General features: G+C 35.0%; 1 protein-coding gene and 1 pseudogene across 7 annotated transcripts in view; both read left to right on the top strand.

Moving 5' to 3' along the window:
- The window catches only part of ZNF366 (zinc finger protein 366), a 287,106-nt gene that overhangs the window by 2,200 nt on the left and 262,667 nt on the right, over nt 1-22,239 (top strand). For all 7 annotated transcript variants that reach the window (XM_074359602.1, XM_074359608.1, XM_074359606.1 and 4 more), the window contains one exon: nt 18,842-18,941. The gene's annotated coding sequence lies outside the window, so the exon portion shown is untranslated. Of the gene's footprint in view, nt 1-18,841; nt 18,942-22,239 lie in introns of those variants that run through there.
- Nucleotides 1-22,239, top strand: part of LOC123611656 (large ribosomal subunit protein eL29 pseudogene) — a 110,940-nt pseudogene that overhangs the window by 1,952 nt on the left and 86,749 nt on the right.

Raw genomic sequence — 22,239 nt, 5'->3', positions numbered from 1 at the left:
GCCAAGTGCCTGGCAGATAGTTAGAGGGCAATAAAATATAGTATCGCTGGGTATTAATACATGTAAAAGAGCAGATGTTTGAAAAGAGGAATGGTTACTGAAAAGAAATTGGTCTGGAAATCCAAAAATTCTTAAATAAATATCTTTAGTAGTTATTTATTAGTATGTGTATAGAAACAGTAAGAGAAGTGAAATGATCTGTTAGATACAGGCAAGTTTCTAAAATGGAATACTTCTGAGAAATGTTTCCATTTTATACTTCTGGAAAGATGTGGGAATTCTCATTATATCCTTTAACACTAGGCAGTTTAAGGAATTGCCTTCCCTTGAAACATCTTCAGGTTGGCATTAAGGAAAAAAACATTTTAAAAAATAATTATTTAGAGGAATTTAATTGAAATTTTGGAAGAGGACAGTTATAGTCAATATTCAGAAATGTGTAGATAATCCATAGGCATTTCTCATTTAAAGCAAACCCAATATATAGTTTGAATACACAGAAAAGATAAATAAGTAAATTATTATTAACTGGGAAGGGATTAACTTCAGAGTTCCTTTAACTATTAATATCTCCTAGTGATTGAAATATGATTCGATTTATAAGAAGTTCTACTTAGACTTTTGCTTCTGGGAAAGTGGAGTAGACCTACTTTTCTCTCTTCCTCTCGCTAAGTACAACCAAAAACCTTTAACATTACACGTAAAACAAACATAAGACTGAGAGATGGAGAGAAGACAGACCCATTAGGGCGCTGGAGACCCAAGAAACATGACGGTTAGTTCCCTGGGCTTTCTTTTTGCCTCATGTGTCTCAGACTTGAAACTGAAGAAGCTGGCAACCTGAAAATGCCAATGGTGCAGACAAAAAAGGGCCCAACAAAATAGTACTATCTCTAGCTGAAGAACAGGAAAAGGGCAATATAGCAGATAGAAAACATTTAGACAATAACTGCTCTACTCCAGCCAAGAGCTACAGAAGAAAATTGTGACCCCTCACTCTATTCATGCCAGCAAAGGTCTGGAAAAAAAGAATCTAGACTTACCTTCACCAAGCTGTAACAAAGTGCCTCAACCCCACCTCCCCTCTGGTGTCAGAGAAGCTTAGGTAGGGAGTCAGGGCTTTGCTCCCCACTGGCCTCTCATCTTGGGTGTCAACGGAGGCCAAATGGGAATTTGGACTTCTCCACCAGCCTGGTAGTAATGAGGTGGTGCCTGCTTTCTGCCCCTACTTCCTCTTGCAGGGCTGTGTCAGAAGAAGCCAGCTGAAACAAAAGATTTAAACAAGATCTAAAATCTTATGTAACACAATGTCCCAAATGTCTAGATTTCAATTGAAAATCAATTTTCATGTTAAGAACTGGGAAAATTTCAAACTGTATTAAAAAAGACAATTAATAAATGATAAAACCAAGATGACAGAGACATTAGAATTATCTGACAAAGATTTTAAAGCAGACATAAAAATGCTTCAAGTGTCAAGTACAAAAACACTTGAAACAAAGAGAAAAAACTAGAAAATCTCAGCAAAGTGATAGAAGATATAAAAAAGAACCAAATGGAAACTTTAGAACTAAAAAATACAGTAATCAGAATTTAAAAACTAAGTAGATGGGTTTAAAAACACAATGGAGGGGTACAAGGAAAGAATTAGTGAACTTGTAGATAGCACAATAGAAATTCCCAGTCTAACAAAAGACAGAAAATAGATTTTAAAAAAATGAAGAGTCTCATGGAGTTGAGTGACTATAACAAAAGATCTAACATTCATGTTATCAGAGTCCTAGAAGGAGAAAAGAAAGAAGTTGGGACTAAAAATACTCAGAGAAATAATGGCTGAAAACTCCTGAAAGTTGACAAAAAACATAAACCTACAGATCTGAGAAGTTCAGCAAATTTTCAACAAGGAGACCAAACAACGAAATGGGGGAAAGACAGTTTTCAACAAATAGTGCTGGGACAACTAAGTATCCACATGAAAAAGAATAAAGTTGGACCCCTACTTCACAGAATACACAAAAATTAATTCAAAATGGATTATAGGTCTAAATGTAAGAGCTAAAACTATAAAATTCTTTGAAGAAAACATGGAAGTAACTTTTTGTGACCTTGAGTTAGAAAAAGACTTCTTAGATATGAGATCAAAAGCATAAGCAACAAAAGGAAATACTAGATAAATTGGACTTTGTCAAAATTAAAATTTTTGTGCTTCAGAGGACACCGTTAAGAAAAAAAATGAATACTACCCACAGAATGGGAAAAAATATTTGCAAATCACATACCTAATAGGAGACTTTTTCTGGAATAAAAAAGTCTTACATCTCAATAAAAAGAGACAAAAAACCTAATTGAAATGGACAAGGGATTTGTATACACCTTTCTCCAAATGAGATATATAAACTGCCAAAAAGCATTTGAAAAGATACTCAACATCATTAGCTATTAGGGAAATGCAAATCAAAACAATAAGACACCACTTAACACCCACTCAGAGATCTGTAATAAGAAGGACAGATAATAATAAGTATTGGCAATTGTAAGTGGAAAAATTGGAACTCTCATATATCACATGGCATGGAGGAGGTATAAAATGCTGCAGCTGCTTTTGAAAACGTTTATTTCTTCAAATAATTAAACATAGAGTTGTCATATCATATGGCAGTTCCACTTCTAATGGAAATGAAAACATATATCTACACAAAACTTGTGCACAAATGTTCATAGCATTATTTGTAATAGCCAATAAGTAGAAACAAATCAAATGTCCATCAATTGATTAATGATTAAACAAAATATAGTATATCCATACGATGGAGTACTAATTGGTATTTAAAAAAAGGAATAAAGTACTAATATATGCCACAATTTGAATGAATCTTGAAAACATTTTGCCAAGTGAAAGAAGCCAGTTACAGAAGACCATATATTGTATGATTACATTTATATGAAATATCCAGTATAGGCAAATTTACAGAGACAGAAAGTAGATTAGAGGCTTCCAAGGATTGGAGAAGGGGAAATATAGAGTGACTATCAATAGGTATAGGATTTCTTTTTCGGGAAATGAAAGCAGTCTAAAATTAGATAGTGGAGGTGGCACAACCCTGTGAATATACTATAAAATACTTTATGGTAAACTTTAAAAGGGTGAATTTTATGGTACATAAATTATACATCAATAAAGCTTTTATTTAAAAAGAATAAAGAAGATGAATGAAGCCCAAATGGTGCTAATCCAAAAAAAAATCCATTCCAAAGGAAAAAACATTGAAAGGAGGGAGCAAGAAATGATGCGTTACCAATAAGATAATTTGAATGACAGTGGATTTCACATCAGAAACCATGGAAGCCAAAAGGAAATAACACTGTTTTTGAAGTGTTGAAAGGAAATAACTATCAACCCAGAATCCTATATTCAGCAAAAATATCCTTTTAGGAATGAAGGGAAAATCATGACATTCTCAGATAAAGGAAAACTAAGAGATCATGTCATTAGCAGACTTTTCCTAAAAGAATGGCCAAAGAAGTATGTTAAACAGAAAGGAAATTATAAAAGAAGGAATATAAAAATATTGGGAAGAAAGAACAAGTTAAGCAAAAATACGGGTAAATATAATAGGTTTCCCTTCTTCCTCTGAGTCTTCTAAATCATATTTGATGGTTGAAGCAATAATTATAACATTGTGTGCTGTGGCTCTAAATGTATGTAGAGGAAATATTTAAGACAATAATACTATTAAATGGAGAAGGTAAAGAAATATAAGGAGCGATAAGGTTTCTACACTTGAACTGGTAAAATGGCAATACCAGTATACCAAGATAAGTTATACATAAACAAATATGTATGTGTAACATATATATATATAATGTAATACTAGAGCAACCAATAGAAAAGCAATATAAAGAGATATACTCAAAAACATTATAGATAAATCAACATGGAATTCAAAAAAATGTGCAAGTAACCCACAGGAAGGCAGAAAAAACAAAACACCAAAAAAAAAAAAATAAATAAAAGGACAGAAAAGAAGAAATAAAATGACAGCCCTAACATATCAATAATTACATCAAACATAAATGGTTTAAAAATGTATTCTGATTGACTGGATTAAAATCATAATCCAAGTGTATGCTATCTAGTAGAAACTCACTTCAAATATAATGATGTAAGCAGGTTGAAAGTAAAAGAAAATAATAATGATAAGAGCAGAAATCACTGCAACTGAAAATAGAAATACAATAAGGAAAATCAATGAAACAAAAAGCTTCTTGGGGAAAAAAATCAATAAAATTTACAAACCTCTAGCAAGATTTTTGAAAAAGAAAGAAGACAAAAATTATCAGAAACTCAAGAATGAGACAGGGGATATCACTTCTGGCCTGTAGAAAACAAAAAGATGATGAGGGAATATTATGAACAACTCTGCACATATAAATTTGAGAACTTAGATGAAAGATACCAATTCTTTGAAAAGTACTAACTACCATAACTTACCAACATGAAATAGATAATTTGAATAGCCCTATAACTACTTAGAAATTTGAATTCGTAGTTGATAAACTACACCCAAAAGAAATCTCCAGGCCCAGATGGTTTCACTAGAGAGTTAACCAAACATTTAAAGAATTAACACCAATTATATGCAGTCTCTTCCAGAGAAAGAAAAGAGGTGGAAATATTTTTCATTTTGTGTAGCTACTTACCCTGATACCAAAACCAAAGATAATATAAAAAAGAAAACTACAAACCAATATCTCTCATCGACTCAAAATAGACTCAACATAGACTAAAAAATTCTTAACAAAATATTAGCAAATGAAATTTAGCAATACATAAAAAGAATTATATACCATGACCAAGTGGGGTTTATTCTAGGGATGGAAGGCTAATTCAGTGTTCAAAAACCAGTCAACATCATTAGCTATCAGAGACCTGCAAATTAAACTACATGTGATGAGATATCACTACCCATCTATCTGAGTGGCTGAAACCATTCCTGCATCCAAAAAAGTGACAACACAAAGATCTGATGAAGATTCAAAGAAACTGAATCTCTCATACATTGCTGTCGGGAATATAAAATGGTACAGCCCTTCTGGGAAACAGTTGGGCACTTTCTTAAGAAACTAAATGTGTGGCTGCCGAAAGACCCAGCAGTTACACTCTTGAGCATTTATCCCAGAGAAGTGAAAACTTATTTTCATACAAAAGCTGTACATGAATGTTTATAGCAGCTATATTTGTAGTAGCCTCAAGTTGGAAACAACCCAGATGTTCTTCAATAAATGAGTGGTTAAAGAGACTGTGGTACATCCATACCATGGAATACTCCTCGGCAATAAAATGAAACAGACTATTGACACATACAACAACCTGGATGAATCTCCAGAGAATGATGAGTGAAAAAAGCCAACCCATGGTTTCTCCTAGAAAGTCCACTTCCTCTGCTTAATCTCCCTCTAGCCCTCTCTAACCTATAACTTCAACCTTTTCCTTTCCATTGGATCCAAAACTTTTCCAGAGTTAAACTGGATATGACTTTAATATTTGTTAAGGGTTGTGGGGTTCTAAGTTAAGAAACAATGCAAGATTCTGTCAAATTCAAAAGTCTTTTTAGAGTTGGAGGGATAATTCATCTGCATATCTTAAGAGTCAAAGAAACGTAACATCCAATCAAGTGATCACCCATCATAAATGATGCAGACCTCAGTGAATAGACAAGGGCTACTTACTGAGTAGAGTTTGGGTGCCACAAAAAGCAGTCTGCCAAGTGATGAAGAACCTACTATAAACTACAAATAGTGCCTGGTATGTTCCATCAGTGTTGCTGGAAAGACTAGAGTCAGTGTCTTGGCCTGAAATGTCTAGTCATTATGCAATCTCAAGCAAGCTAAGAATGAAGTATGTTAGTTAAGATTAGAATTGGCTGCAAGTGACAGAACACTGAACATTATTAACAAGGTAGCAATTTATCTCTCATGTAAACATAGGCAGTTCATAGCTGGTCTGAAAGATTCCTAATTATCAGGAGTATAAGCTCCTTTATCATGCTACTTTTTCATCCTTAATATGAACCTCCATTTTCAAGATCCAATTTATATTCCTGGGTTTCAGCTTAGCAATTTACAACCACATCCCAGTCACCGGGAAGGAGAAAAGATATGGAGAAGTCTGTGACTTTCCCTTTAAAAAAGTTGCACACACTACTTTCATTTGTCATTAGCTAGAACTTTGGCACTTGTCATATGACACATACCTAGCTTAGCATCTAGGCCTAACTCCACTTCCAAAGAAAAGTATCTGGTTCCCTCTCACTGTAGTCCAAGGCCTGACTCCCCAAAATTGGATTCTGTCATTCTTCTCAAAACCTCCCAATGGCTTCCAGTAACTCTTAGAATTAATTCCTTATCATAGCTGTAAATCCCTGCATGATCTAGCCCTTGCCTACTTTCTGACCTCATCTCCTTCCTATCCACTGCTTGCTAACTGGGCTCCAGCCATACTGTCCTTCAAACATAATAAACTCATCTCTTTCTTAGGCTCTCTGCACTTGGGGTTTCCTCTGCTACACTGCTGTCCTCTTAGGACTTAACACAATGATCTCTCTTCTTCAGATCTCAAATATCCTGCTAGATATTCCTTAACCACCCTATTAAACGTCTGTCTTCTTACCATGTTTAATTTTACTCATTGCATTTATCAGTATCTAAAATCATATTGTCTATTTGTTTGAAGTTATCCATCGCTTCCTCTGAAATGTGAACTCCATTAGAGTGGGAACTTTGTCTCTTACAAACATATTCTCAGCATTAAGAAGAATGCCAGGCATAAAGTAGGTACTCAATAAATAGTGAATGGATGAATAAATGGATGAATGGATGACTAGCTTGGTGAAACAGTAAGAGAATCGAATACCTTGGTTTTGTTTCCATGTTCACTAAGCAACTTTCTGATTATACCTTCACACATAAATTTGATTACAGAGAAACAAACATTCTAATCATGTTTGGACATGGACTGATACTCTGGTTCTTATGCATGTTTCTCCTCACTTTTTTTTTTTGATGGGAATTTGCTCCTGAAAGGGAGATCTGCTTTTGAGTTTAGGGTCTTTCCAAGTGATCCCTGATCTTGGTGTGCATCTTCTTTTGGAACAGCACTAAGGACCCCCACCCTTGGATCATGGTAACCCTATCAAAACCCTGTCAAAGTAAGGGCCTTGTGTGAGGCCCTGTCTAGGAGGACAGCTCTGCCCCCTTTGTAATATTCCTAGGTTTATTTTTATTTTCAACTTGTAAAAGTTTTTAAGAACACATCTATCAAGAGACACAGATTATGAATTTAACATTTACCCCTCTTCTTTCTGCACCCTCATGATACAACTTTGATTTCCTTAAAAAAAATTTTTTTAAGAAGTAGTGTACAGGGAAGTTAAAGGCAATGCTTTAATGCCAGGCATATCTAGATTCAAATCCTGGCTTTGTCATCTTGGAGATGCCAGTTGACCTTTGAAATCCTTGGTTTCCTCATCTGTATGATGAAAATATTAGTAGTACCCATGTACTAGGGTTGTTGAGAGGATTAAAAGAGACTGTACTTGTAAAGACTGTACTTGTCACAGTGCCTAGCACAAAGTAAGCAATCAATAAATGCCAGCTATTTGGAATGAGGAATAATTTTTACCAGGTGAATTGAAAACAATGCTAATTCTAACATTATTAACAGTATAATAGAGGAAGACAAACTTTTTTTCCTTTAAAAAATGTTTGATATGATAAATGTTTTGAGTGTTGTGTTATACTCTACTAAAGAGGAGTTGGGCACATTGTCTAAGCACAACAAGGCAGAAATAATGGGAAATAATGGCAAAACGTAGTGAGAATGCTACCTAAAAGGATCTCAAATCCAACTCTTTTATGGAGGGGTTGATGGGTGGAAAAGTTTGAGTTAGTCCTCTCCTCTCTTAATATGTCTTAAAGGATATTAATCAAAGTTGAAAAATGAAGTTTTCTTCTATTTCCTGCATTCTGCACCTCAGCCCTGCCACCTAAGTTCTTTTCCTTCTGTTTATTTTTGTCTCTGTCTTTCATTTTGGAGCTTTCCTTAAATGTCTGGTGAGACTTGGCTATCCATTCAGACATATATAAGAGTAAGGCACTGAAAAGCAGATTGTAAGCTCTGTTGTGATGGAGGCATTTGTAGACACGTGGTCATCTCCATAGTGTGGTGGGGCACTTTTGTGTCAACAACTTTTCTGGTGTTTTGATTAGGAGAAATAAGCATGGCTCCTGGTATTCTGGGACCTAGAAGGGGTTATAGGGTTGGAGGTGGAAGGTCTCATTGCTCATTATGCTTAACTCTGATTAGTCTTTTGTTTTCATTTTGGTGCCTCATCCTTGCCCTCTACTGTACCTCAAGTTCTCAAGTCTGGGGCCTCTCTGGTTCAGTTACTATAGAGAATAAACTTCCCATTTTCCTAAGTTGAGACAAGAAAGTAGTTATCTGGCTTTATAGGGTAGGATAGAGTTCCAGTGTTCTTTTCAACCGGTTCTCCTGTTGTCAGAGCTGCTCTGCATCTCTGCCTTTTTCAAGTACCTTCAATTCCTGAGCCCTTCCTGGGCTCTCTATATAGAGAGACTCAGCTTGCTTCAGTTTGGCGTAGGCCCTAGATTTCAGGTTTCTGTGCTCTTTTAAACCGTTTTCCACTTCTTCATCTGCTTTTCATCTCCACAAATTTGTTAACATTCTTTGTCTGCTGCAATGTCTTTCCAGTTGTCTTTATACTTGTGAATTTATACCTTTAAAAAAATTTCCTTTACTGTCATTTTCAGGGGATTTCAGAAAAGAGAAGAGAGAAAAATATGTCTAACACATTAAACCAGAATTTTTGATTCTACTTTTAAAAAGTAGCTGTTAGATGATGTACTGGACATAGTTTCATTTTTAATTTTGAGTAAGAAAGATTGTATTTCAATATATATAATTTTTAGTAGGTTAGCAACTGGGAATTAAGTATTTTAAAAATCAAATTTAAGTTTAGTTCCAGTGGTATCTTAGGAGTCAGCTTTTTTTTTTTTAGCCCTTGGGAAACTACATGAAATTGATCCAAATACATTGCCATGTAATTTTTCATGTTTTGTGTGTCATGAAAATTCGTCACAAAATCAATTTATTAATGGATCATCAGCTTTCATAGAACAAAGCCATTCTCTCCAGAAAGATTTATTTTTTAAACACAGAAAGGTTTATTTTTCACTATAACAGTCATTATAGTAAAATTTACAGATTAAGTATATATGCATATCTTTGAAAATGTATCATCCCTTGAGACAGAAGATGGGAAAGTATTTTTCTGACTTCTAGTTTCAGCACCAGAAATTCTGGGGTCACAATATCCAAGTATCCAAAGCATTCCACCAAACCATGGGGACTTTCTGCTACAAAGATATTTATTCATAAATTTTAAAGCAGTAAAAGGTATCCTTGTGAAGTTTTCCCTTGGGGCTCTGAAGTTACATGTATGCTGGACTGGCTCCTTTCCCCACCCCTTTCTTCTGCATTTTTAGTTCAATTTTCAGCTACATCTCTCAGCTATTACTTTTGTTTTGTCCTTAGTGTTCATTGTTTTTCTTTCTTTAAGAGTCACTAGATTGGCAGTTTGTTAAAAGACCAATTTGTGATTCCGTATGTTATGCTTTTCCTAGCACTCCTGTCAGGGAAGATTTAAAGAATTCTAAAATGAGGGCTGTCTCTTCTCTAGTTGGCCTGAAGTGGAAGTAGTCATTTGGATTTGCTTTGCTTATGCTGGTAATGATTGTACAGTCAGAGAAATGAATTTTAAGGCATGAAAGCTCTGCCTGCGTTTCACAAGGCTGTGTTGCCTATGGGGGTAAACATATCTCATGGTCCCTAAGAACTGAACAGAAGGAAAGCATTCTAATCTTGGAATTGGATTTTTCTGAGGGGATACATATTCACATAAATTAGAAAGAAAAACCATTAGGGAATTTTATTATGAAGAATATGTGAGCTGATAAGACATCTAAAAAATCAAAACAAAGGAGTATTTCAGTAATGGTCATGGATAAGCTACTAATTTATATTTCTTAACACCTTTCCCATTTCCTCATTTACCTCTTTTTTTCCTATGCAAGTAATATTTTTGCTCAGATATTTTGTGTTTTGTGTTCCTCAGAAGTATGTTCCAATACTATGTGGAGTGCATACTTATATTGTTACAATTGGATATAATGCTGGAATTTGGATTGTTGAGGAGGCAGGATGCCATCACATTGGTATTTTGATGATTTACTGTGATTCCATTGTAACTTTTTTTTGGTTCAGAGGATTATTTCTTATAAAACATCACACATTTTTTTCCCTCTCACCTCAAGATCTGAGTAGATGAAATTAAGGCCCATGTTACAGGTACAAGAGAAATACATATATATTATATATTATATATATAAATTTTAATGATCTGTGTCTATAGAATTTTATTTTACAGAAAACTGTAGTACTCTGTGCAACAAAATCTAAAGTAAGAATGGCTCAGAAGTGAAAGAAACAAGGTGAAAATATCTCACACAGGTCACGCAGGTCCATTTTAGTTGGAGAAAGTACATCTTTTACTAGGTAAGCTAATGGAAATCTTTCAGTATAAAAGAAAGGAGTAATATGAGCAGATGACTCAAGGCAGTATTATAGAAATCATAGAGATGGACAAGGCTGTGAAAGAAGTAATCATCCCTGGCAGGGAGATTATCTAAAGATGAGAGAGTTCTATTTATTTGGATAGTTGTGTTACTTTAGATTTGGGGGTTGGGGAAGAAGGCAACCAAACCAGATTTTAACCACCTAAGGCAAAAAGAACTCATTGAATGTATACTGGAGTATTTCCCAAAGAAGAGTTGAGCAACCTACAGCTTATCTATGCACCAGCAATGTCAGACTCTCTACTCACCTCTTATTTCTACAGACATCTTTCACAGGGAAAATACAGCCATCTGGGACACACAAGGTTTATATTTTATGGCTTCAAGCATTAGGGACCGTCTCTCCATCTTTTTTTCCTATGTAAACCTAAATTCCTGGGGGTGGAACTTTTTGGCCTTGACTGAGTGAGGGGCCCACAAGTGATTAACTGTAGTTAATAGGAAGGGGTCACATTGCAATAGGGCTGCCCTGTTGTGGTTGCATTGTAATGAGAAGGGAAAAGAGAGAGGGAAGAGCAGTTTCTAGAATAAGCAGAGGAGCCAGTAACAATACCTCAGAGTTTTCCACTGGAGAAGTGTATCTCCAAATCATCTGCTTCATGGGATTTAACTGGAAGAGATGATTTGATGCTTGGGCACAAAAATCTCATCAAACTACCAATGTGTTCTGGTAAAACAGCAGTACCTGAAGGTTTACCAAGGTTTATTTTAACAACTTAGATATAAAAAGAGTAGTTTATTAATACTGATTTTATACATTTTCTCTAATAAACTGTTCATCTGGAATTGCAGCTAGAAAACATTGATAAATTGAATGCAGTTCTCTCATTTTATAGAGAAGAAATCCAAAAGGATAAATAACTTGCTCAAAGTCACATGGCAAATTAATGAAAACATTGGGCTGAAATCCAAGTTTTACTTCTTATCTAGTGCTGATATTTTGATCTTATTATTTGCTTAGGAAGAGTTTATATTTTGCTAAAAAAATTTAAGGATGATGGGTTCTTATTTGCACAATCTCTGAGTAAAAGTATGTATAAATCCCCAGTCTCACTGTGTCCAGTGGCAGCAAGTTAACAGTAGGTCAAAACTTAAGCTCAGAAATTGAGAAATATCAGTTCCACACAGTGCTTTCTCCCAAGTGAAAGATCAGTTCTGCCCAGAGGTGACTTGCAAATAGATCTGCAGGGAAAGCCAGGATTTAGGAAGCAGCTTTGGATTCCATCAGCTCTTAAGAGAATTCTATAATGCTAGATCAGGTTATATCAGATTTAATATGGCAATGATGATCTGATCAGTAAGAATTTCAAAGCAGAAATTACCAGTAACGGCCCCATGCATAAGGGACAGTCAATAAACATGTAAACAAATAAACAGGATAATTCTTGATAGGGATAACTGCCATAAAGAGAATAAAATAGGGGATGTGACAAAGAGTGATGGGAGAGTATATAAGATTAGGAAATCATGAAAATTCTCTCTGAATTAACGAGTGATTCAAAGGAAAACTATCAAAATAAAAACTACGTATCAATAACTTCAATATTGAAATCAGTCATATCAATAAAAACCCCAAATGATATTTGATAAAATTCAACATCCAGTCTTAAACACCTTAAAAGTGAGATATAGGGTTGCTCTTTCTTGACATAAAAAAGGAAAAACTAAGAATTTAAACCCAAAAGTTCACTTTATGAATGGTACAGCAAATCTAGCAACATTTCCCTTTAAGAAAAGAGAACAAAACAAAGGTGCTCTTTTTCACTATTATTTTCCAATATAATGCTGGAAATTATTTTTATCACAGTAAGATCTCTAAAAGAAATGAAAACTAAATATTAGGGGAAAAAGGAAACAAAATGTTATTTCAAGAAATAGAAGATACAAATTAAGCCATTCCCACCCTTCAAAAAGCTATTTAAGATATTAAAAGCATTCAGTAAAATGGGAAAATACAAGATAAATCTGTAAACACGTTTATCTTTCCTAAATAACCAACTAGAAATAGTAACTAGAAAGAGATCTTATTCATAATGGCAGTAAATTATAAAATATGTGGAAGTTAATTTGAAATGTTCAAGGCACATAAAATAAACTATAAAAAAACTTTAATGAAAGAATTAAAAAAAAACAAATGAATGCAGAGACAGCATGTCTGTGGCTAGCAGAGATATTTCCTAATTAATGTACAGATTTAACATATGCCCGTTAAAAACCAAAGAATACTTTATAGAGCTCAGTAAAATGATTACAAAACTGTTTTGGAAAAACAAATAGACAGAATTATCAAATATTACACTATGCGAAAAAAAAAACAATGAGGAGAAACTATCTTTGCTAGGTACTAGAATTTTAAAGTAAATGAATGGAAATGATATGGCATTAGTTCAAAAATGAAACAAAGGGTAATGAAAAGGAATAGAAAACCTAGTTTGCATATATTTTAAGTTTTATGTATGAACTCAATCTATCCAAATGATGGAGCAAGGAATCATGATTTAAGAATTAGTAAGAAAACCAGATATTTATATGAGGAAAAATCAACTTAGACCTTCACCTCACACTATATTTTTATCCCTTCTGCAAGAAGCTGCCCATCAAGACTTTACTGTTTTTGAAAACTAACATTAAATCATTGAAAAGTTGCCAGCTGTTTTCTTCTTATAAGGGTGGAGTCATCAATTATTTGGAAAAGACTTCCTTTGTTTTGGAAAAATCACCAGAATGGAGCTTTTTAATTACACAAATGTAGAACAAGTACTCAGTTGTGGCTTATGGAGGAAATTGAAGTGTCCTATAAGCTGACAAGTTTGGTTTAGAAGTGTAAATTGGGTTTACTGATCGGCGTATGTACTTTCGGAATCAGAGGGGAGAAATATGTCTTGGTCTGTTTGTGCTGCTAACACAAAATACCAGACAGGGTAGCTTATAAACAATAGAAATTGATTTTTCACAGTTTTGGAGGTTGAAAGTCCGAGATCACCATTCCAACATGGTTTGGTGAGGGCTTTCTTTCCAGTGGACGTCTTTTTGTTAGCAGATGGAGGGATCCCTAAATTAGGAAGCCCACCAAAATGCGGGTTCTTGCCTCTGGCAGTGAAAGAATTCACACAGCAGAGGGATGAAGTAAACAGCCGCTTAGAAGGGGAAATGGAAGGAAAGTGCTTGAGCAGGAAGAAGGGAAGAAAAGCACCTGGTGAGGAAGAGGTGCTTGAGTGGGGAGTCATCAACCAAGATGGGTACAAGTACAAACAGCTTTGGCCCCGGTCGGGCTATGTGGACTTTTATGAGAGTCTTCCACCATCATGTCAACGTTTCAGGTGTGATAGAACCAATCAGATCGAGTTTTTCAGTCCTTGTCTGGTTATTGTCACGGCAGTCATCAACTGTCATGGCGCTGGTGGGTGTGTCATTTAGCATGTTAGTATTTTAAAATGAGTGTATAATGAGGCTCAAGGTCCACTGGAAGTCAAATCCTTCACCATCTTGGACTGAGCAGGTTCTAACCAGTTCTTGTTTCTTTTTTGCAGCTGCCTCCTGAGACTTAGATAAGAGTAATTGGTTTCTAATTGAGGGAGGGGCAGGGGTATGATCCTGGGGGCATTAGCCTTGGTAACAAAAAGGAGCGTTGCTTTTAATTAGAATGCCTGCAATCTAGTACACCCAGCATCCCCCTCAAAAAACCGTCTCCAAAGAGTCTATTCAGCCATGAAGGTTTTATAGGGAAATGACAGAATAATCTCAGTTAATCGTTGAGATAGGTTGTCTGAGTCATCACCATTCCCCAGTGTCTGCAGGCTTGTCCTAATCAACTGCTTGAGCCTGCTCTTCTATGACTCCGGGAAGCCTGGGAGGCTTCAGGTTTTCTATGAACAAGAGGCAGGGGTTGGGGGTGCCCACAGGGTCCTGCTCCCTTTCACTTTCATTGTATCTTCATATTGTGGAAGGGGCTAGGGATATCTCTGAAGCCTCTTTGATAAGGCACTAATTCCATTTATGAAGGCTCCTCCATAATTTAAGCACTTTCCCAAAGCCTCCACCTCCTCATACCATCACATTGGGTATTAAGATTTCAACATATAAATTTTGAGGAGATTCAAACATTCAAACTGTAGCACCATGGAATATGGATTTAGGCTGAACTGTCCTTGTAAAGTATTGTTAATTTTGGAAAAGATAGAATAGAATAGAAAAGAAAAGAAAAGGAAGAAAGAGAAAGATTAGATAGAGTGTATGTGTTTTGTTCAACTAATTGCTTACAAGAGATTGTCATACTGGACTGTGCCAAGAGGTTGTATAGACCTGATCTCTTTATGCTGGAGATAAAAAGTGGGAAAGGGAGTCATTAGGACTGGACTCAGTACACTAATACTTAGATTGGACCATTAGTGCCCTTCATATAGTGTTAGGACAAAATTACTCAGATCTGGGAAATGCACTGCCACATTGGGTGTTCTAACTCCTTCTAGCAGTAGTACACTGAGCTACTGGGTTTTTTTTGTGGGGGAGGGAAGGTAATTAGGCTTGTTTATTTTTTAGAGGAGGTACTCGGGATTGAATCCAGGACCTCATGCATGCTAAGCATACGCACTACCACTTGAGCTATCCCCTCCCCCCGAGCAGTAGTACACTGTATTGTTGTTATTTCATCCCTGAATCTACAGTGTATTTTGTTAATTGTTTTACTTTTGCTATGCCTTGGAGAATTAAAGGAAATCTGTGTCCATGCTAGGAGAGAAACTAGTTGGGTAGAGTAGTATTCTGGAGAAGCTGGTTATCAGATGGCAGGAGTGACCTGCTAGACTCCAATAGTGGTGACAAATGATCAGGAAAACTGATTTATGGAATGTGTAATAGGTCTATGGGAGGGAAATCTACAGGAAGAATGGGTTTCTTACAGCTTATGGATGCAGATTCATGGTTTTTGTACTTTGGCTATTAAAGAAAATGTGACCTTGTTATGTAATCCCACATTTGTGTGGTCTGTGGATTACTGAGGCCAAGTCAGTTGTTCCTTTACTTATTCATCCATCCCACAAATATTTATTGGTTGCCTTTTATGTGCTGGGACTGGGCCAGGCATGTAGATACACTGATGACTAACAGAGTCCTTGCCCTTTAGGAGAAGACTCCTGGAAGTTAAATATTAACAAATCAAATTGTAAGGAGATGCAAAGGGAAATAGGAGAGGAAACAGAGAAATGAAAAAATAATAGATGGATATATGTTACTATGTAAACATTTAAATATCTATAAAATGAAAATCAATAAAGAAAGCTAAAAAATAAAGCAGACTGAGGAAATTACTTGTACTAAATATGCCAAGTGAGCTAATGAAATTTTAAGTACACCAGTCTTTAGTGAAAGCTAAAGCCCAACACCAAATCCCTAAAGAACAAAAGGACACTAATAGCATTCCAATAAGAGAAAACTTAAAAATATGCCTTCAGAGGGGAGGGTATAGCTCAGTGGTAGAGTGCACACTTAGCACACATGAGGTCCTGGGTTCAATTCCAGTACCTCCATTAAAAAAAAAAAATTGAAAAGTAAATAAATAAATAAACCTAATTACCGCCCCTCTAAAATACTTTCAGTAGCAATTAAGTAAATTTTCCTAAAACAACAATAAGCTAATATCTCTCACTTAATGAATTTAAAAGTGTGTATCAGAGAAGCATAACAAAAATCATAACATTTGAAAGAGGTTATGGAAAAAGAAGCATTGCCATTGCCATTGTTGTTATAAATTAATTCTTAAATCTTAAATTCTTAATTTAATTCTTAAAAAGTGACTTAGCATTAAATATTGACAGCAGAAAAATATAAATGCCCTTTGACAACTGAAGATTCATCCTAAGACAAAATTTCACTGTTAATAGTAATCACCATCTAGAATGCTTACTTCACACCAGTCACTTTTCTAAGTGCTTGATGTATATTAACTCGTTTAATCTTCATTGCAGTTATATGAAGTAGGTACTTTTATTTTCCCCGTTCTATAGATGAGGAAACTGAGGGACACCAAGTTTAAATAAATTGCTTAAGATTACATGGCCAATGGCAGAGCTGAGATTTGAAGCTCCTGGGACTGTATTTATAATCACTGCATCATGATGTTTCAATGAAAAGGAAAAAGTGCTATATAAAAAGATGCTTGTAGCATCATCATTTATAATGTAAAAAAAAAAAAAATTGGGGCAAAACTACACGTTCCACAAGGGGAATGGTTATATATTCATTCAATAGATTCAACGAGAGTTGTTCAGAACTTTTGTTTTCCCAGGGTGCAATAGTACAGGACACCAATTTCACAAAAGTGTTACTTGTCCTTTTGCAAACCCTTTCTGTGTCCCTATATCTTTGAGCCATTCATAAAGATCAGGAGGCCCTGTCCCGATTGGGCACTTTATTATTTTCTGCTGCAGCAGCTCGTGGCTCCATATATTATGCCATTAAATGGACTGAATGTGGCTGGAATGAAAGTTCTTTAAGCATATAAATTACCATCTTCCCTGGATACTTCAGCTACATTTAATGAACTCATACATTACTTTGACCTCATGCTCTCACCCTTGTTACTTCACCCAAGTAAAGCTGTTTCTTACCATAAATATATTCACTTAGTTATCAACATATTTCTTACCTTAAAGGGCTGTGAAGATCTAAGTAGGGTTTTGTGCTGTAAATGTTAGTAAAAGAGTTTCAAAATATTAAAAGCAATTTTATTTACACAGAAGCAGAAGAAGAAACAAGATAAAGAGAAATTATATATTTTAGCATGTCTTTTCATATTTTTTCCTATTAATTATAAAAATAATACATCCCATTTAATAGATGTCTACCATGTGCCAGTAACTATGCTAAACTCTCTACATAATTTATTGCTTTTAATTCTCTCAACAGCTGTAAAAATAGGTATTATTTATTATCACCACGTCACAGATGAGAACACAGAAGCTTGGAGAAGTTGAGTAACTTGCCCCAGGTCACACAATTCATAAATGGAAGAGGCAGGACTTAATCCCAGATCTGTCTGAATCCAGAAATCAAGCTGTTGATCATACCAATACTATCTTTCCTTCCTCTTCTTTTCCAAAAATAAATTTAGATTTACTTTCTCTAATGTTTAGTTCTATGATGAAGTTCTAACTCTCTGGTTACAAATAGCATTATAACCAGTTGCCTTGGAAATGAAGAGGGTATCATAAATTAAATCTAGAAGTGGCTTACCATTTTGAATATGAAAAAAAATAGTGGATTTATGAAGTTCTGTAAAGAGAGCCTTGCTGTATGATGAAATAAAGAAGAAAAACCAAGTAAGGTAGTGTAAAAGTGGAATAGAGAATACTCCCTCAACAAATGTACATGTATGTTTTACATGTACATTTATATTTACTAAAAGGGACTATTATATACAATAAATGCTAATTCCAGTAGGGAATGAAAATTTGAAATTATCTAAATATAAACTGATTTCTGCAATTGCAGCTCTTCTTCCAGAAGTATCCCTTTTTTCCTTCTTCTGCTGGCTCAACCATATAAAATGCAGCCATACACACAGAAATCTCACTTATACCAAAGACTTTGTCATCTAATTCAAAGGATAGCACCTGTTCTGGAGTGGTCAGTTTTACCATTTTTGATACCATGAGTAACTTCCAATAGTTCTCTTACTTTTCTTCCTTTAGCTTATTTTTTAACTTGAGAATAAAAAGTTCTTACAAATGTAGGCAACGACTGATTATTATGAAGCCATGAAATAAGCAGCCACAGTAATTGATTTTAAGCCTATTCTGTCATATAACTCACTTTGGTAAACACGCTTTTACAACTTAGCCCCTCTGGTCAAGCTCTCACTTCTGAAAGTCAGTCTGTCAGGGACAGACTCCCTCCAACAGCATGTCTCTGAGAGGTACCCAACCAACAGTAGTCTCACTTGAGTAACCACACTTCTACAGATGATGTCAACCCAGTTATACCTCTGAGAGTTCACCGATTTCTGAACTTTGTGCTTCCCTAAGTTCTTACATAGTATAAGACTGGCAATGTGTTCTGCTTGAAAAGACTGTGTCTGACTAGCATCTCTTACTATGACAAGCAATAAATTAGCTTTGTCTTTTTATTTCAGATGTTGAGTGATGGTCTCATTGGACAGTTTTGGAGGTTCCACTGAGATTATTTTGAAGACCCTCATTTGGCAGCATTCCAGGAAACTCTGAGGCCAACAGGTACACTCATAGGACACCTTGTGCCAAAATTCTGTTTACTCTTCAGATATGTTGTCAAGTGAGTCATTTTCAACCATAATCTGATCTCTGACTATTTACATTGAGTTCATGTTGCTGACTTTATTTTGTTATTCTAGGATTTGTAACCAAATATGTCTTTCTTTAGGCCTAGATCTTTGTACAGAGCAATGAGATCTTTTGGTTTAGAGATATAACTTTTGCCAAGTAATTAGACCTAGGTCTTTGTATGAGATCATTAGACCTTTTGTTTCGGAGAGGTATGCCGTTTGAGAAATGGGTTTGGGTTTTTTGGGGGTTTTGTTTGTTTGTTTGTTGCCATTAACCTACTTATTCTCCTGCTGCTTGCCTTGCTTTTGCTGCTGTTTATCTCTATGTACAAAGTCTTGTTTCATGTGTTTTTGCTTTGTCCTGGGTTGTTTTGTTTCTTTTGAATGTGTAAGGGAGTGTTCCATAGGGAACAGGTTGGAGGATAAGCCTGATAAGTTTTTAATTCAATGCAAGCCAGACTTAAGGGCTAATAATTAGAGATCTGTTAGACCAGCAATCAATTTGTAAAAAAAAGAGTTTGCCGTATTTTGTTTATGGTCCCCTATGAAGCCTTCATGAAGGCACCCTCTGTTGTTAATTTGTTCACTTTGTTTTGTCCTTGCTCAAGAGTCAAGGATTGTCAGGTTGTTGATGGTATGGCCCCTTACCAGTCTCTACTTGGTTGGGGAACCCTAATATCCTTCAAAAGCCCACATTGTAGACTGACTTCAGTGGTCTGTCTTTCTTGTGTGTTACGGGTTTATGTATGCCAAAATCTCTTGCTCCTCCTGGAAGAGCTTCTATTTCCTTTAAGAAGCACTGTAATCTAACTTTTGCACTTTTCTTGATAAACAGCCCCCCAAGTTTTTTTGACTTCAAATAATGATGTCAAGTTTAGCATGTCCAAATCTTTAAATTAATATCATTAAGAACTTTAAAAATATTAAAAGACAAAATACCAAATAATCAGTAGTCAACTTCTTTGTCATGCTAAGGCCTCAAAAAAATTTTAATGCAAGACAATCTCTCTCAAACCTTTTGAAACGTGTTCACTTTGCATTTCTCTTTTGTTTTTGACTCAGCTTTATTTGGCTTTCTAAATGAGTTATTCTTTTTTCAGGGTTTTCTCAGGGAAAGAACGTTTATGTTATAAAATTTCTAGACCAGAAGGTTGAATTAAAATTCTTATATAGAGCCAAGTTAAGGGACATAATTAAGGATTTTCCTAAACTTTGGAATACAGGCAGATATTTGGTACAGAATTTAATATTTTGTTACACAGTTAATTTCCTCTATTACATATTTGTACCAAATAATTTATCTAATGCTTAGCATCTCACATAGGGAAGATGCTTAATAAGCAGAAAGATAGAAAAGATTTAAATCACCCAGTTATATAAACAAAAGAATTTGTATTAAGAGAGCAATAAAAATGAAAAATTGACTACAGTTAGACAACTTTAGAAATAATTATTTAAAGGGAAAAAAATTGAAAAAAGGTTCAAATTGTAAACAAAACAAAAATGAAAAATATACTTCAGGAAATATTCTAGAAGCTGGAGTAAACCCACAATTAGAGAGATGTATCTTCTCTTGTCATAAATGGGATCAAATCTGAAATAAGGAGTTTAATAATAAAAAAGAAAGTAAAATATAAAATTCCAATGTAGGAAATATTGCCGGAGCCTTAGGAAGTAAATAAGCTGAAACTCAGTAATGTTTGGCTCACTAGTTAAAAAATAACTAAAAAGTCTTTGTTCTCTAAAAATTGGGAGCCTGTGGATAGGAAAACCTGTAGATATTGCAAATACAATGGTAATTGAAAGAATTAATGTTCCATATGGGCTAAGACATAGAAGGACAATTATCCAACATGTGTCCATTGTTGCTGCTCCAGGGCGACATTAAACCCAGCACTTCCCTTTCCTTCTTCTAAACTCTCAAAAGGACTAATACAGCTTTTTTGTTGCTATGGAGCTATCATGTTTACCCTTAATCTCCTTACTATAGAACACCAGATCCCTAAGAACAAAATCTTAAAGATGTTTGAAAACTAAGAAAGACTTTCAATACAAAAAAAAAAGAGAAAAATTTTAACTTAAAGTAAAAATGACTGTGCCATGTGGTGAAAGAATATAACAAAAGACAAATTTGAGGGTATATAGTAAATTTTGGAAGGTGTGAGGAAAAACAAGGTTTATGTACCTTGGCTTATTGAAAGCCCTAAAATAATGAAAATTTCTAAGAATCCTAAGTCCTTTCCTGAGTCTCAACCTGTAATTGATACTTTGGAATCATGATCAGCAGGGCATTCCTTTCTTCTCTGTGACACAATTCATGCAAATTTAATAGGTAGGGATTTACTTTGCAAATGGAGCCACTAGATAAAATGAACTGTAAAAGGATTACTTTTTAAAATCCCAGAAATTTTCTGACACACAACAAAATTATAGCTGATAGGGCTAATAATATACCTCCACTATGTATGACCTAAGAAATCACTGAAGAAATAACTGGTCCCAGAATCCCAATGGGCAAAAGAGTCTATGAACACAGGCAGATTAATTAAAACAGAGCCCTTAAAAGTCTTCCTGGATTATATAAACTTTTCTTTTTTTGTACAAACATGAGAAAGTTAGACCATGCTCTAAAGGTCTTAACTCACCAACATGGCACATGCTTAAGACCTATTGCCTATTATAAAGCCAGTCCCTTAATTCAGTAGCCATTACTAAGCTGAGTTCCTCAGAACGATTACGGGCCTCAACTAAATACGTGAAAAAAATCTTCAGATCTTGTACTGTGGTTACCTTTAAATCCAATGTTAGCATATATAGTAACTCTTTATTGCAAATGAAAAACACCTATCATATTTATACTAGTTAATTAATAAGTTATAAATACTGATATTTTCTTCTTCTCATATTATTATCCTTTGGTGAAACACTCTATTCCGGCACCTCTACAACCCTTACCCAATAGAGTCTGATTATGTTTCTAAAATTTAATGACCAGAACAGAATTTTTGCTCACTCCAGTATCAGCTGCTGACTTAATATTCTTTGTTGCTCCAATACTGACAATATTATTTGTTGATGGGTTTTATAGCAAAAAAACCTACCAATGGACTAGAATAAAGATTCCAGAAATAAACTCTCATGTATATGGTCAAGTGATCTTCAACAGGGGTGCCAAGACCATTCAATGGGGAAAGGACAATCTCTTCAACCAATGGTTTTGGAAAAACTGG

Source organism: Camelus bactrianus, chromosome 3 (genome assembly GCF_048773025.1).
Source record: "Camelus bactrianus isolate YW-2024 breed Bactrian camel chromosome 3, ASM4877302v1, whole genome shotgun sequence".
Lineage (NCBI taxonomy): Eukaryota > Metazoa > Chordata > Mammalia > Artiodactyla > Camelidae > Camelus > Camelus bactrianus.
Note: the sequence above shows the minus strand (reverse complement) of the source record. Positions and strands in the feature narration are given on the sequence as shown.